At 39.9% G+C, this 10,425-nt stretch overlaps 1 protein-coding gene across 2 annotated transcripts in view; it reads right to left on the bottom strand.

Moving 5' to 3' along the window:
- FRMD6 (FERM domain containing 6) overlaps window positions 1-3,028 on the bottom strand; it is an 87,354-nt gene extending 84,326 nt beyond the window's left edge. For both annotated transcript variants that reach the window (XM_081289392.1, XM_081289391.1), the window contains exon 1: window positions 2,889-3,028. The gene's annotated coding sequence lies outside the window, so the exon portion shown is untranslated. The remainder of the gene's footprint in view (window positions 1-2,888) is intronic.
- Between the last annotated feature and the right edge of the window lie 7,397 nt (window positions 3,029-10,425).

Raw genomic sequence — 10,425 nt, forward strand, 5'->3', positions numbered from 1 at the left:
CTAGAGCATTATGAAGTACGTATTAAAGAATAATAAAAAAATGCAACTCCACTTTCTACCTTTTAAAGACTTAAAACCATGATAAAATTATTTTTAGAGAATGCCCATGAAATTTGTACTCAATTCGGAATACAACCTAAGGGATAATTTGTGAATGCCATCTGGGATCCAGGCAGCCTCATCAACAAAAAGAAAACTTGTTGAGATCATCCAAATTTAAAATTCACATACATTTTTACATCTGGATTGAATTAATCTTTTCTTGGTACTGGCTTTCATGTAATAAAATAATTGTTTGCAGGTTTTATTAAAAAAAACACATCTTTAGAAATCAAAATGTGCAATATCCAAGTTGAAAACTACAAAGAATTCCTTTATCAAAAAAAAGTTAGTTGTGAGACAGGATTCATTTGCACTAAACTCTAAAACTGACAGCTCAGTCAAAAACAATTCTGTTTGAAACTCTCATTCCAAGTATCTGCCACAAAAGGGTACACAGTCTATTATGTCATAAGTTCTGAAATCCAAAAGCTTTATAAACATAGGTGGAAACAGGATCCAGAATCTAGAAAAAGCTCTATAACACTCTTAATTCAGCTAGCCCAGTCTAATGATAGTTTTTAAGGAACTTGTAGCTAAAAACTGTTACCTGGCACAGTGGCATCTGTTTTTAAAAGCAGTGTCTGTACCCTAGCCCATGTCGTTTTCAGGCTTTTTTCTGTAGAACCAGGGGCATCTTAAATCTGCAAGTTCAAATTGTGTATTTACCCCTGATACCCACCAAAAGGAGGGTATATAGAGAAAGATTTCCTGTCCCCCAAAATGTTTTGAGCACTGTAAGAACTGCTGATTACTGTGGCCCATCAATGTCAGATCTCAGGGATTCTTACAAGCAATTCAAAGGGGGATATGGGGGGTGTGGGGTAAGTTCATATTACAGCCAGTCTGCTTTCTGAAGAAGATATCCTGCAGATAACCTGATATGAGATATCCCCTCAGGGACCCTATATATCTAATAATCCTACCAAAGGTCCACTTTAATATGAAATATGAATCCAATATGTTTACAAACATACTGAAAAGGCATTCAAATGTCAGTTGTCTCATATTGTGAAGTATTTTCTTTTTTAACATAAACCTTTTATTTCCCAAAACTACAAGGAAAATGATTAGGTTCTACAAGTTTTATACTACAGAGGACAAAAGCAAAGGCATCTGTTTTCCTGCCTTTTTCTGGTCTTCTCCCCTCCCCCACTCTATATCCTGCAGACCATTTGTAGGTCTCGGTTGTTAAAATTTATTTCTACAATAGTCTTATAATGCTCTAGATGCTGAAAAAACTTCTTATATTTTAACACTGCTTGGCTTAAATTTATGCTCTGCTCTTAACCCAAAAGCCTTTTTAATGACAGATGTATTACGGAAAATTTTCCCCACAAAGTTCTGATGCTGTGAAATATCAACTCCCTGAAATCACAGAAAGGAAATGACTTACATTCTTGGAAAATGAAGCCACTAGCAGCTTTCTCCAACAGCATTTTCTAATCCCCAAACTACACCCTGTGGCAAATGGGAGTATTTCACACAAAAACTACATTTAAATAGATGCTTATAAAACCAATTAACAAATATCACCGGGTCCTTGAGAAGAAGAGAAGGAATCATGCATAGAAAATACAGCAAGAAATACTTTTTCCTCTACATTCAGAAGTGCAAGAGCACAGACTTTCAGTCAAAAGCAACCTGAGAATTGTTAAGTTTTTCTTCCCTGCTGTGAGTAATGCACAACTCCTGAGGAAAATACTGGCAAAACAGATTCTTTGCTAAAATAAAAACAAAAACGAAAAAGGGTAGAAGGGAGTCAATGACCTAATATTTCTTTAGGCACTAGATACACAACTGTACGGCCCCCAAATTTTGCAAGCTTTCATTTCAACTTTAAAATATATTAGTTTGACAGTTTTCCATCTATTCATATCTTAGAAAATGCCCCACTATTAGGCTATGCCATCCCAGGACTCGAGGTGTTGTTTTAATTGTTTTAATCCTTGTGGACCTCCCACGGGTGGCCCCAGGTGTCCATACCTGACAGTACTTGACCGGCCAGCCCGGAGGGTAAACTGGTGGTCTTCTTTGCCTGACGCCCGGCCTATGGGCCGCAAACTCCCCCAGAAACCCAAATTCTGCAGGCCGCGCCCCCAACTCCTATATCCCCGAGATCCCCTTCAGGCGCCCACGAGCTCCATACCGGAGTTGGGTTTCCCCAACTAGGCACTTTCAGGGTCAACGGAGCAGACGCTGCGCCCCGGTCCTTTCCCGATGCCGGGCTGCCCGGCCTCCAGGCGCACACAACAGGCGGCACCGCACAGCCCCCAGGAATGCGGGCTCAGATTCTGGTCCCCTTCACAGCGACCGAGAGAGCCCTAGAACAGAGCGTCGGAGACACCACCGAGCCCTGCAACCTCCGGAGCCCAGTGATCCGGGGGACGAGGCACGGCGCACGGAGCCCAGGAACGCAGCCCGCAGTCGCGACCGGCCTCCCGCCCTCCGCAGAGGCGGCCCGGGAGCTCCGCGCCTCCCCCGCTGCCAGGCTCTGCTGCCCCGGGGCCCCGTCCTCCCGCCCCGGCGTGGGCGAGCTCCGACTCGCCGAGGCGACCTGCTCGCCCGGTGCCCGACGCCTAGACCCGAGGGAGCTAGAGGAAGAAGAAAGACGCGGAGAGGGGGACACTGCCTTCGCCGGGACTGGTGACTTCGAGAAACCCTCCCGAAACCCGTCCAGTCGCGGCGGCCACGGTCCGGCCGACACGGGACTCAGCCGGCGGCCGGGGCGCGGTGACCAGGCGAGGGGTTGGACTAGGAGGCCCCAGGCTCTGGGTTCCTACTCTTACCTCTAGAAAGTCCCGAGCGCCAGGCGTCGGACCCTCCTCAGCTCTAGGCTTCTTCTTGCCGGCGCTTTGAGCCTGCCCGCTCCTTTCGGCCCCTAGGCTCCGGCTGCTAGACGAGCGCTGCGCGCCCGCCCCGCCCCGCCCCACCCCACCTCGCCTCGCCTCCCGGTCCGCCCCTCATGGCTCCGCCCTGTCCCGCCCCCGAGGCTCAGTCCCTAGCCCGCCCGAGGTGGTGGCGGAGGCTGAGAAGCCGCCGGAGTCCCGGCGCAGGGCTCGCCACCGCACGTGGAGCGCCCTGCCCGCCCCGCCTCGGACCCAACCAAGCGTACTCCGGAGGGGTACCGCGAGCCTGGAAGGGGAGAAAGCCGCGGGAACCGCCCCTCACAGGCCCTGAGGAGCGAAACGAACCTCAAGTGGACGCCGTGGTGTGGACCATGGCGATGGAAGCTTTTCCTAGTGCGAGGCAGACCGAGGCGCGAGGGAACACTGTGGGAACTCCCCCTTTTGGCCAAATGGCCTTCTCCGCGGCTCAGCCCCCCGCTCCCCCGGGATGCTCCCTCCCAAGCAGAGTCGGCTGGCGGGGGCGGCTGTTTGGCCTGAGCTACGTCTTACTAATTGAGAACAAACGGAGGGGAGGCCACTCGGAAAGGAGGCGGTCCCTACCGGAGGAGGCTTCGTGACTCCTCGATTCCCTCCAACCTTTCAGTCCCGCACCCACCTGCCCACCCACCTCTTGGGATACCATGCCCTCAGGTTTTATACTGGATGGAGGGGGCGCTGCCAAGGAAGCCAGGCCTCCCCCGCTCTCTCTGCTTCTCCTGTTTTCCAGGTAGACACAGGTTCTGCTGTTTTGAGCGTATGTTACCCCTAGAAATTATTCTTGCCCCCTCTCATTGGTGGCTGGCTGGGTGGCGAATGATAGAAAGGGACAGTGGACAATGCTTTTATAGCACTAAGAACGGAGCCAGGATTTGGGGATTTCTTTGTCACCTTTAGTTGTTAGTTAGGTCTAAGGAAGGAGCGAGTTTCTAGGGACAGAGGAAGAGTCCCAAACTCCTTCTGGCCCCTAGAAACTCCAGTCACCTAGGTCTTCCCTTGACTTTGCTTACCCTGTGACACCTGGCCTGTGGTGGCAGAAATACCCCACTGGTCCTTCACAAAAGGAGTGATTCAGAGGGTTCTACGTGTCTGTTTTTGACAAGAAAGCGGAGGAGAACTTGATAAAGGACACCAGCCAGCATCTGATAGATGGCTGACAAAAGCCAACTTTAAAATTGTCCTCTGCTTTCGATCCAAACAAATGTGTAAAGCTAGCTATTATTGATTCAAAATGTGCCTGTCCCTTGTGCCTTGTTTGCATAGCAAAAGAAATTCAACTTTGTGTTCTTTACAACTGGAGCTCACTTGGAATAGTTGTCTTATTCACAGCTCTGAGAACTTGACACTAAAACTGCATATTAGGAGCTGTGATCTTTCGTGTTTTTCACAATTGATAATATCTTCAGAACTCATTTCTTGTAAAACTTGGACAGTTTCTAGAGAGATTGTATTTATGGTGTAAAGTCACAACTTTATGGAAAGGAGAATAAGTATGTTTTCAATCCCTGCCTTTTAAAATTAGTTGTACTTAATTAGTATACTAAAATAAAATACTGGTTAACAGTGGTAGATCACAATATAGTCACTTAAAGTGGAAGATTAAACTTTTTCGCTCAATTTTATTTTTATATGTCTTCAGAATATGTGCATATTGAATACCTACTTGGTAAGGTCTTTAATTTGATGTCTAATGAGATAATCCAGCACTTCATGTATATGATAAATGAGGTAAATGAGAAATATATTACTATTTTGGAGAACAGTTCCTAAATCTAATTTATTTTCAAGCTTCATGCATGGAAACCTAGTAGATAAAAAACAACATATTGTTAGGTTGTGAAACATTGCTGCTAATATAAAATAATTAGGCAAACTAAAGAGCAAAATATTTTAAACAGCTTTTTAAAAAACATGTGTTTAAGATTGGGTTTATTGTCTAGGATTAGGTTGTAACAAAATTTACTACATGAATATTTTTTGAATTGTAATGATCATTTTAACAGTGTTGAGTGCCACAATAAGTATAGACTCTATATAATACATTTGTAAACTATGTACTTTAAACTTTTAAATCAGGCCATGCATGGTGGCACAGTCCTGTAATCCCAGTGACTCCAGAGGCTGAGGCAAGAAGATCACAAGTTGGAGGCCAGCCTGGGAAATTTAGCAAGAGCATGTTTCAAAATAAAAAATGGGCTGGAGAACGTAGCTCATGGTAGAGCATCCCTGGGTTCAATCCGCAATTAAATAAATAAATACACACATACATATATATACATACATACTTTTCAGATAAGTTTTATAAGCCTGTGCAACATCAAATAATTTTGAAAGCATTAATCTGAAAACAATACACAGTCCACTAATAATAGAAAAATATCAGAGAAAGAATGGATGGTTTTAGATACTTCTTATCTAAGGAAGTATTCTTTTGTGCTTATCATAAGAATGAATTCAATTTTGTGGATAATTCAGCTATATTACTCTTTTTGATGTTGGGAGATAGTTTTATTTTCACTGATTTTCACTGATATAATTGTTTTCCTAAATATGGGACATTGCCTACCAGTGAAACATCATCCTGAACATCTGAAATTATTACTTTTTCCAAAAAATGTATTTAAAAATAGCACAACTTGATTATCCAGGGACAAAATTTGGTTCTATATAGCATGTAAAAGTTTACAGGAGGCACACTTAAATATCAACACAACTCTATATTTTATCTTTTGTTTTTCTTAGGAAAAAGTTATTCATCCCATGGGTATATTGAGTATACCTATAAAACAGGCACAGTGCTAGACCCGGAGTTCAAAAACAAAAATATTCTGGAATCTTATAGCAGATTGGAGAAATAAGCATGCACATGAATAGTTAAAGCATCCTTAAAAGCTTGCTAATGTAGAGAGATGCAAGAGGAATAGCAGAAAGCCTAGGACCTGCAGGGACAGCATCAGACATCTCTTGAGATAGGAAAGATGAACAGAAGTTTGCTTAGAAACAGGTCCATTGATGCAGCGCCTCTCAAGCTGGTCAGCATGTTGGAATCATATGAGAATTTTCAAAAACTATGAATGTGTGTGTCCCAGGCACACCATTTAATTTTTCCAGAATATGACATGAGCTTTGGATTGTTTTAAATATCCCCAGATTATTTTAAGTTTAGACAGGTAGAAGTCACAGAATTAGCAAGCACAGAGGTATGCTTTTAAAGCACAATGACATTATAGCCTACCATTGTAATTAAAAAGACTTAAGCTTTGGTAGGTGATATTTAAACTTTTTGGTGTAAGGAACATAGTTATGTAGAAAATGAATAGATAGTAACTGCTATGATTTATAATTTTTATATAACTTATAATTTACATTTCTTCTTTTTTTTACATTTGAATCAGATGGGATATAATTTTCTCATTTTTCTGAGTGTACAGGTTGCAGAATCACATTGGTCATGCAGTCACATATATACACACAGCAATAATAATGTCTATTTCATTCCACTATTCTTCCTTTTCCCCCATCCCTTTCCCTTATCCCTTCCCCTCCCTTCCCCTCACTTCTCTTTACCCAGTCTAAGATGATGCTATTCTTTTTTTTCCTCACATCTTCATACATGTAATTTATATTTCTTTACAAGTACTTTCTATACACCAGGATAATATATTGGCAATTTAGTTCAGTGCATTAGGAGAAAAAATTATTTTTCATCTCATATAATTAATTCAAGGGTTTTTGGATTCAGAGTGTATATTTTTTTAAATTTGAGAACTAGTTTTTTTAAAAATATTTTTTTAGTTGTAGGTGGACACAATACCTTTATTCTTTATTTATTTGTGATGCCAAGGATTGAACCCAGCACCTCACATGTGCTACGCAAGTGCTCTACCACTGAGCCACAACCCTAGCCCCTCCGAGTATATTTTAATGCTGAAATATAAGTTCTAATCTGAGAAGAGAAGTCAGTAATTTGACATACCGGTTTTTAAAAAAATACTTTTCCGAAATTAAATACTACTCATCATTCTGACTGAAGGTCATAATAAAGAAACTAGTTTCATTTTTCTTTTTTGTAATTACGGAGATTCGTTTTAAAAACAAAATTAAATGTATTTCAAACAAAATTAAGTCCTCTTGTAGGGTTTTAAAGTCCCTGTAGCTGATAAAAGATAGAATAATTACACATAGAAACTTAAATAGTGTAGTGCTGTAGTTCTGGTTTCCATTGCCTAACATTTAAAATGCCCTTCTTACTATTCTCAGCTGAAATTTTACTGTGTTCAGTAAAGTAAAAACAGCAAAAAAGATTTTAGTGCTCAAATCAGGAAAATTTATTGACATCATTTAATCCAACTATCTAATTATCATACTCCAGGAACATCTAACCAAGAATACAAATACAGATGGTACCCAACTTATGGTCCCTAACTAATGATGGTTTGTTTTTGGATTTTTTTCCTTAATTACATGATGGTACAAAATTGGTAAACATTCAATAGAAAGCACACTTTGAATTTTTATCTTTTTCTTGTCTAGTGATTATGCAGTAAATACTGTCTTGTGATATTAGCCACACAAAGGTAAACAACCAACACTCTGCAATGTAGTTGATTCAATCAATTACATATTCAACACTTTATTATAGGCTCCATGTTAGATTATTATTTTTTTTTTTTTGCCTAACTATAGGCTAATGTAAGTGTTCTAAGAACATTTGAGGTGGGCTAAGTAGGCTCAGCTATGATTTTTAGTAGGTTAGGTGTATTAAATGCATTTTCAATTTACTATATTTTCATGTTGCAATGGGTTTAGGGGTTGTTTCCCCATGAGGTGCATTTGTCATTATTTTACAGTGGTACAACAGCATAGGGATTGATATTATATAGCAAGATAACTCAGAATGATTTATCTTCCCCAATTTAGAGATAGAAAGTTGAAAAAATTATATTCATTAAACTCAGCTTTCTTGCTCATCAACTTTTGAGAAAATATTTAAAAGAAGGATAAGTTGATACACAGGGACAAAGTTTGGTTTGTTTTCGCATATGAAAGTATATAGTAGACATATACAACAGAGCTGAGGAGCTATGTTGTTTTCATTCTGTTATGGTTTCAATTTGACCATTAACATCACATTCCAATTCATAGAGGGCTTGAACACTTGAATACTCCAGATGGAAAAAGAAAGTTTGATAGGGCTAAGAAGGCCAGGCCCAGTCCTTTGTTCTTACGAAGTTGTTGGTTGTACAAAGTAGGATTGAGAACTGTATTGAAGGCTTAGGGTTGAAAGGCATAGCAGCAGAGGCAGGACTAGCTGAAGGGAGATGCTGCTTAACTTAAATAGAGTTGAGGAGTTCCATGCAAAAAGTAGGACTGCTGCTTTAGGCATGAGGGTTAAGACTGAGGGCAAGTAGAAGGGCTCTAGTATAGAAAAATGTCTAGAAGTATGAGAAAAGGGGTAGATTCCCTATGGTATAAAAATGTACTGTGTATCACTTGTGTGTTTATACAGTGGGTCTTCAAAGCTCCAGGATACTTTTTTAGCTCTGGTTTCTTGATTACTCTCTGAGAAGCTAAAATAAAACATACCTACTCCATTGTTGGGAGGCAACTCCCTCTACTCCCACTGAGAGAGATAGATGTGAGACAAAAGGAAGGAGGAATCTAGGTACACCCTGGTCACTCTGAACTATGCCTCAGGCATGCTCTGTCTGTGTCTGAGATAATATTTTTGGAGGAGTTACTTTCAAACACAAATGATAACATTATGGATGTCATAGGTCCCTGCAAGGTTCTTTGGTATTTCATGACATTTTCTCAATTTGTGCCCAAGACCTATTGAGCAAAAGCAGTGGGATATGGAACATCCATCTTTCAGAAATGCATTTTCAGCTTGGCCAGTATTGGCTTTATAGAAAATATCAACAGCAGCCCAATTGAAGAGGGTTTCTGAAATCTGACCATTCTGTTTTAACTTAATTACGTTAAGGAAATTGTAAGCATAACATATATGCCCTAATTTTTTTTTCATTGCTTATAAATGAATGATGAATAAAAGTATAGATAAATACCCCTGCCCTGGAATTTCATAGGAAGTTCACTAACACTGAAGGATTCTGTTGATGGGACTTCCAAGAAACATCTTTGCCTTTGATATTTTGGTTATAAAACAGGATATATAAAATAAAGCTCTTATCTGCTTGTTATACTAGCTGGTTGGATGAAAGCAACAAAATGTTATTAGATACCTAAATTAGATTCCTATTTTCCTCTCGTCTAATAAACAAAATCTTCCCTTAGTCTTCTTTGGCTTGGCTATAAATCCAAATGTGAAGTGGGGGGGGGGGGGGAGTCTTCTACAGGTAAGGAATGGTTAGATTTTTCTTTTTCAAGGTGACCTAATCAAGCATTTTCTTAGCCTAGACTGATTTCTTATATTCTAGTTCTTCAAGGAAAGACTACTGGTAACTAGACCAGGGAGTTTGAACTAGAAACCATGGATTGGGAAACTATTCTCAAAATACCTCTGATCCAGATGTTTAGTTTTGATAAGCATGGAGAGAAAAAAAAGTTCTGGGCAATAGCACTCTAAACTAGATCTAGCTTTGAAGGAAGACTCTTGTGGGGTAGATACTCCTTAAATATGTTCCCTTGTTAAAACTTTGTATATGTTTGTGATTCATACATAATGAAGCCAAACATTCTGTGTGGTTTCTTGAGCAGAAAAGCAATAAGCAAATTAGTAGTTTTCTACTCTGCTGATAGTCTATATTAGGCAATAATTTTTGTCAATTGTGTCCCAGTTTCTTAAAAAATAATAGAGATATATACCTAATCTATGCTAATTTTATGTATAATACAGACTCAATATACAAATCAGTGTAAAGTATTATCATGTGCTTATTTTTTATAGCACTTCACTCTGAAATTTTTTATGAATGTGTTCACTTATTTATTCATTGTCTTTTCTTTTAGAAGTTAAGCCTCATATGAGCACAGAGCTGATCTCTACATTCTGTGACCTTGTATCTAGAACAGTGTCTGGCACATATTTTTAAATGAGTGAATTTCATAAATTATATGTAGAGAGGGAGGAAGAATGTGTGTATGTGTGCATTTGTGTGTTAAGGTTTGGGGGGGGAGAGAAGAGAGACATACTGAGATGAGAACAGGAAAGGATTAACATTTTTTTGAGATGCTTCTTGGCAGATATCCCAGGGACTTATGAGAAAGGATCTATCTCTTGAGAAGACTTCTGGATGATTTGAATGGGACATCTTATATAAGCCAGTTCATTAATGTTTATTTTTTTCAAGTAGATATAATTATATGATAAATATTCTATAGTAACCCCTGTTCCTTATGGTAGATTTTGTTTTCACATTCACTTCTGCTTTTAAAACTGTTTATCCTACAATCTTTCCAACAATAAGTTTATTAAAAG

The sequence above is a fragment of the Spermophilus citellus genome, assembly GCF_964194105.1.
Source record: "Spermophilus citellus genome assembly, chromosome: 4".
In the NCBI taxonomy this organism is placed as follows: Eukaryota; Metazoa; Chordata; class Mammalia; order Rodentia; family Sciuridae; genus Spermophilus; species Spermophilus citellus.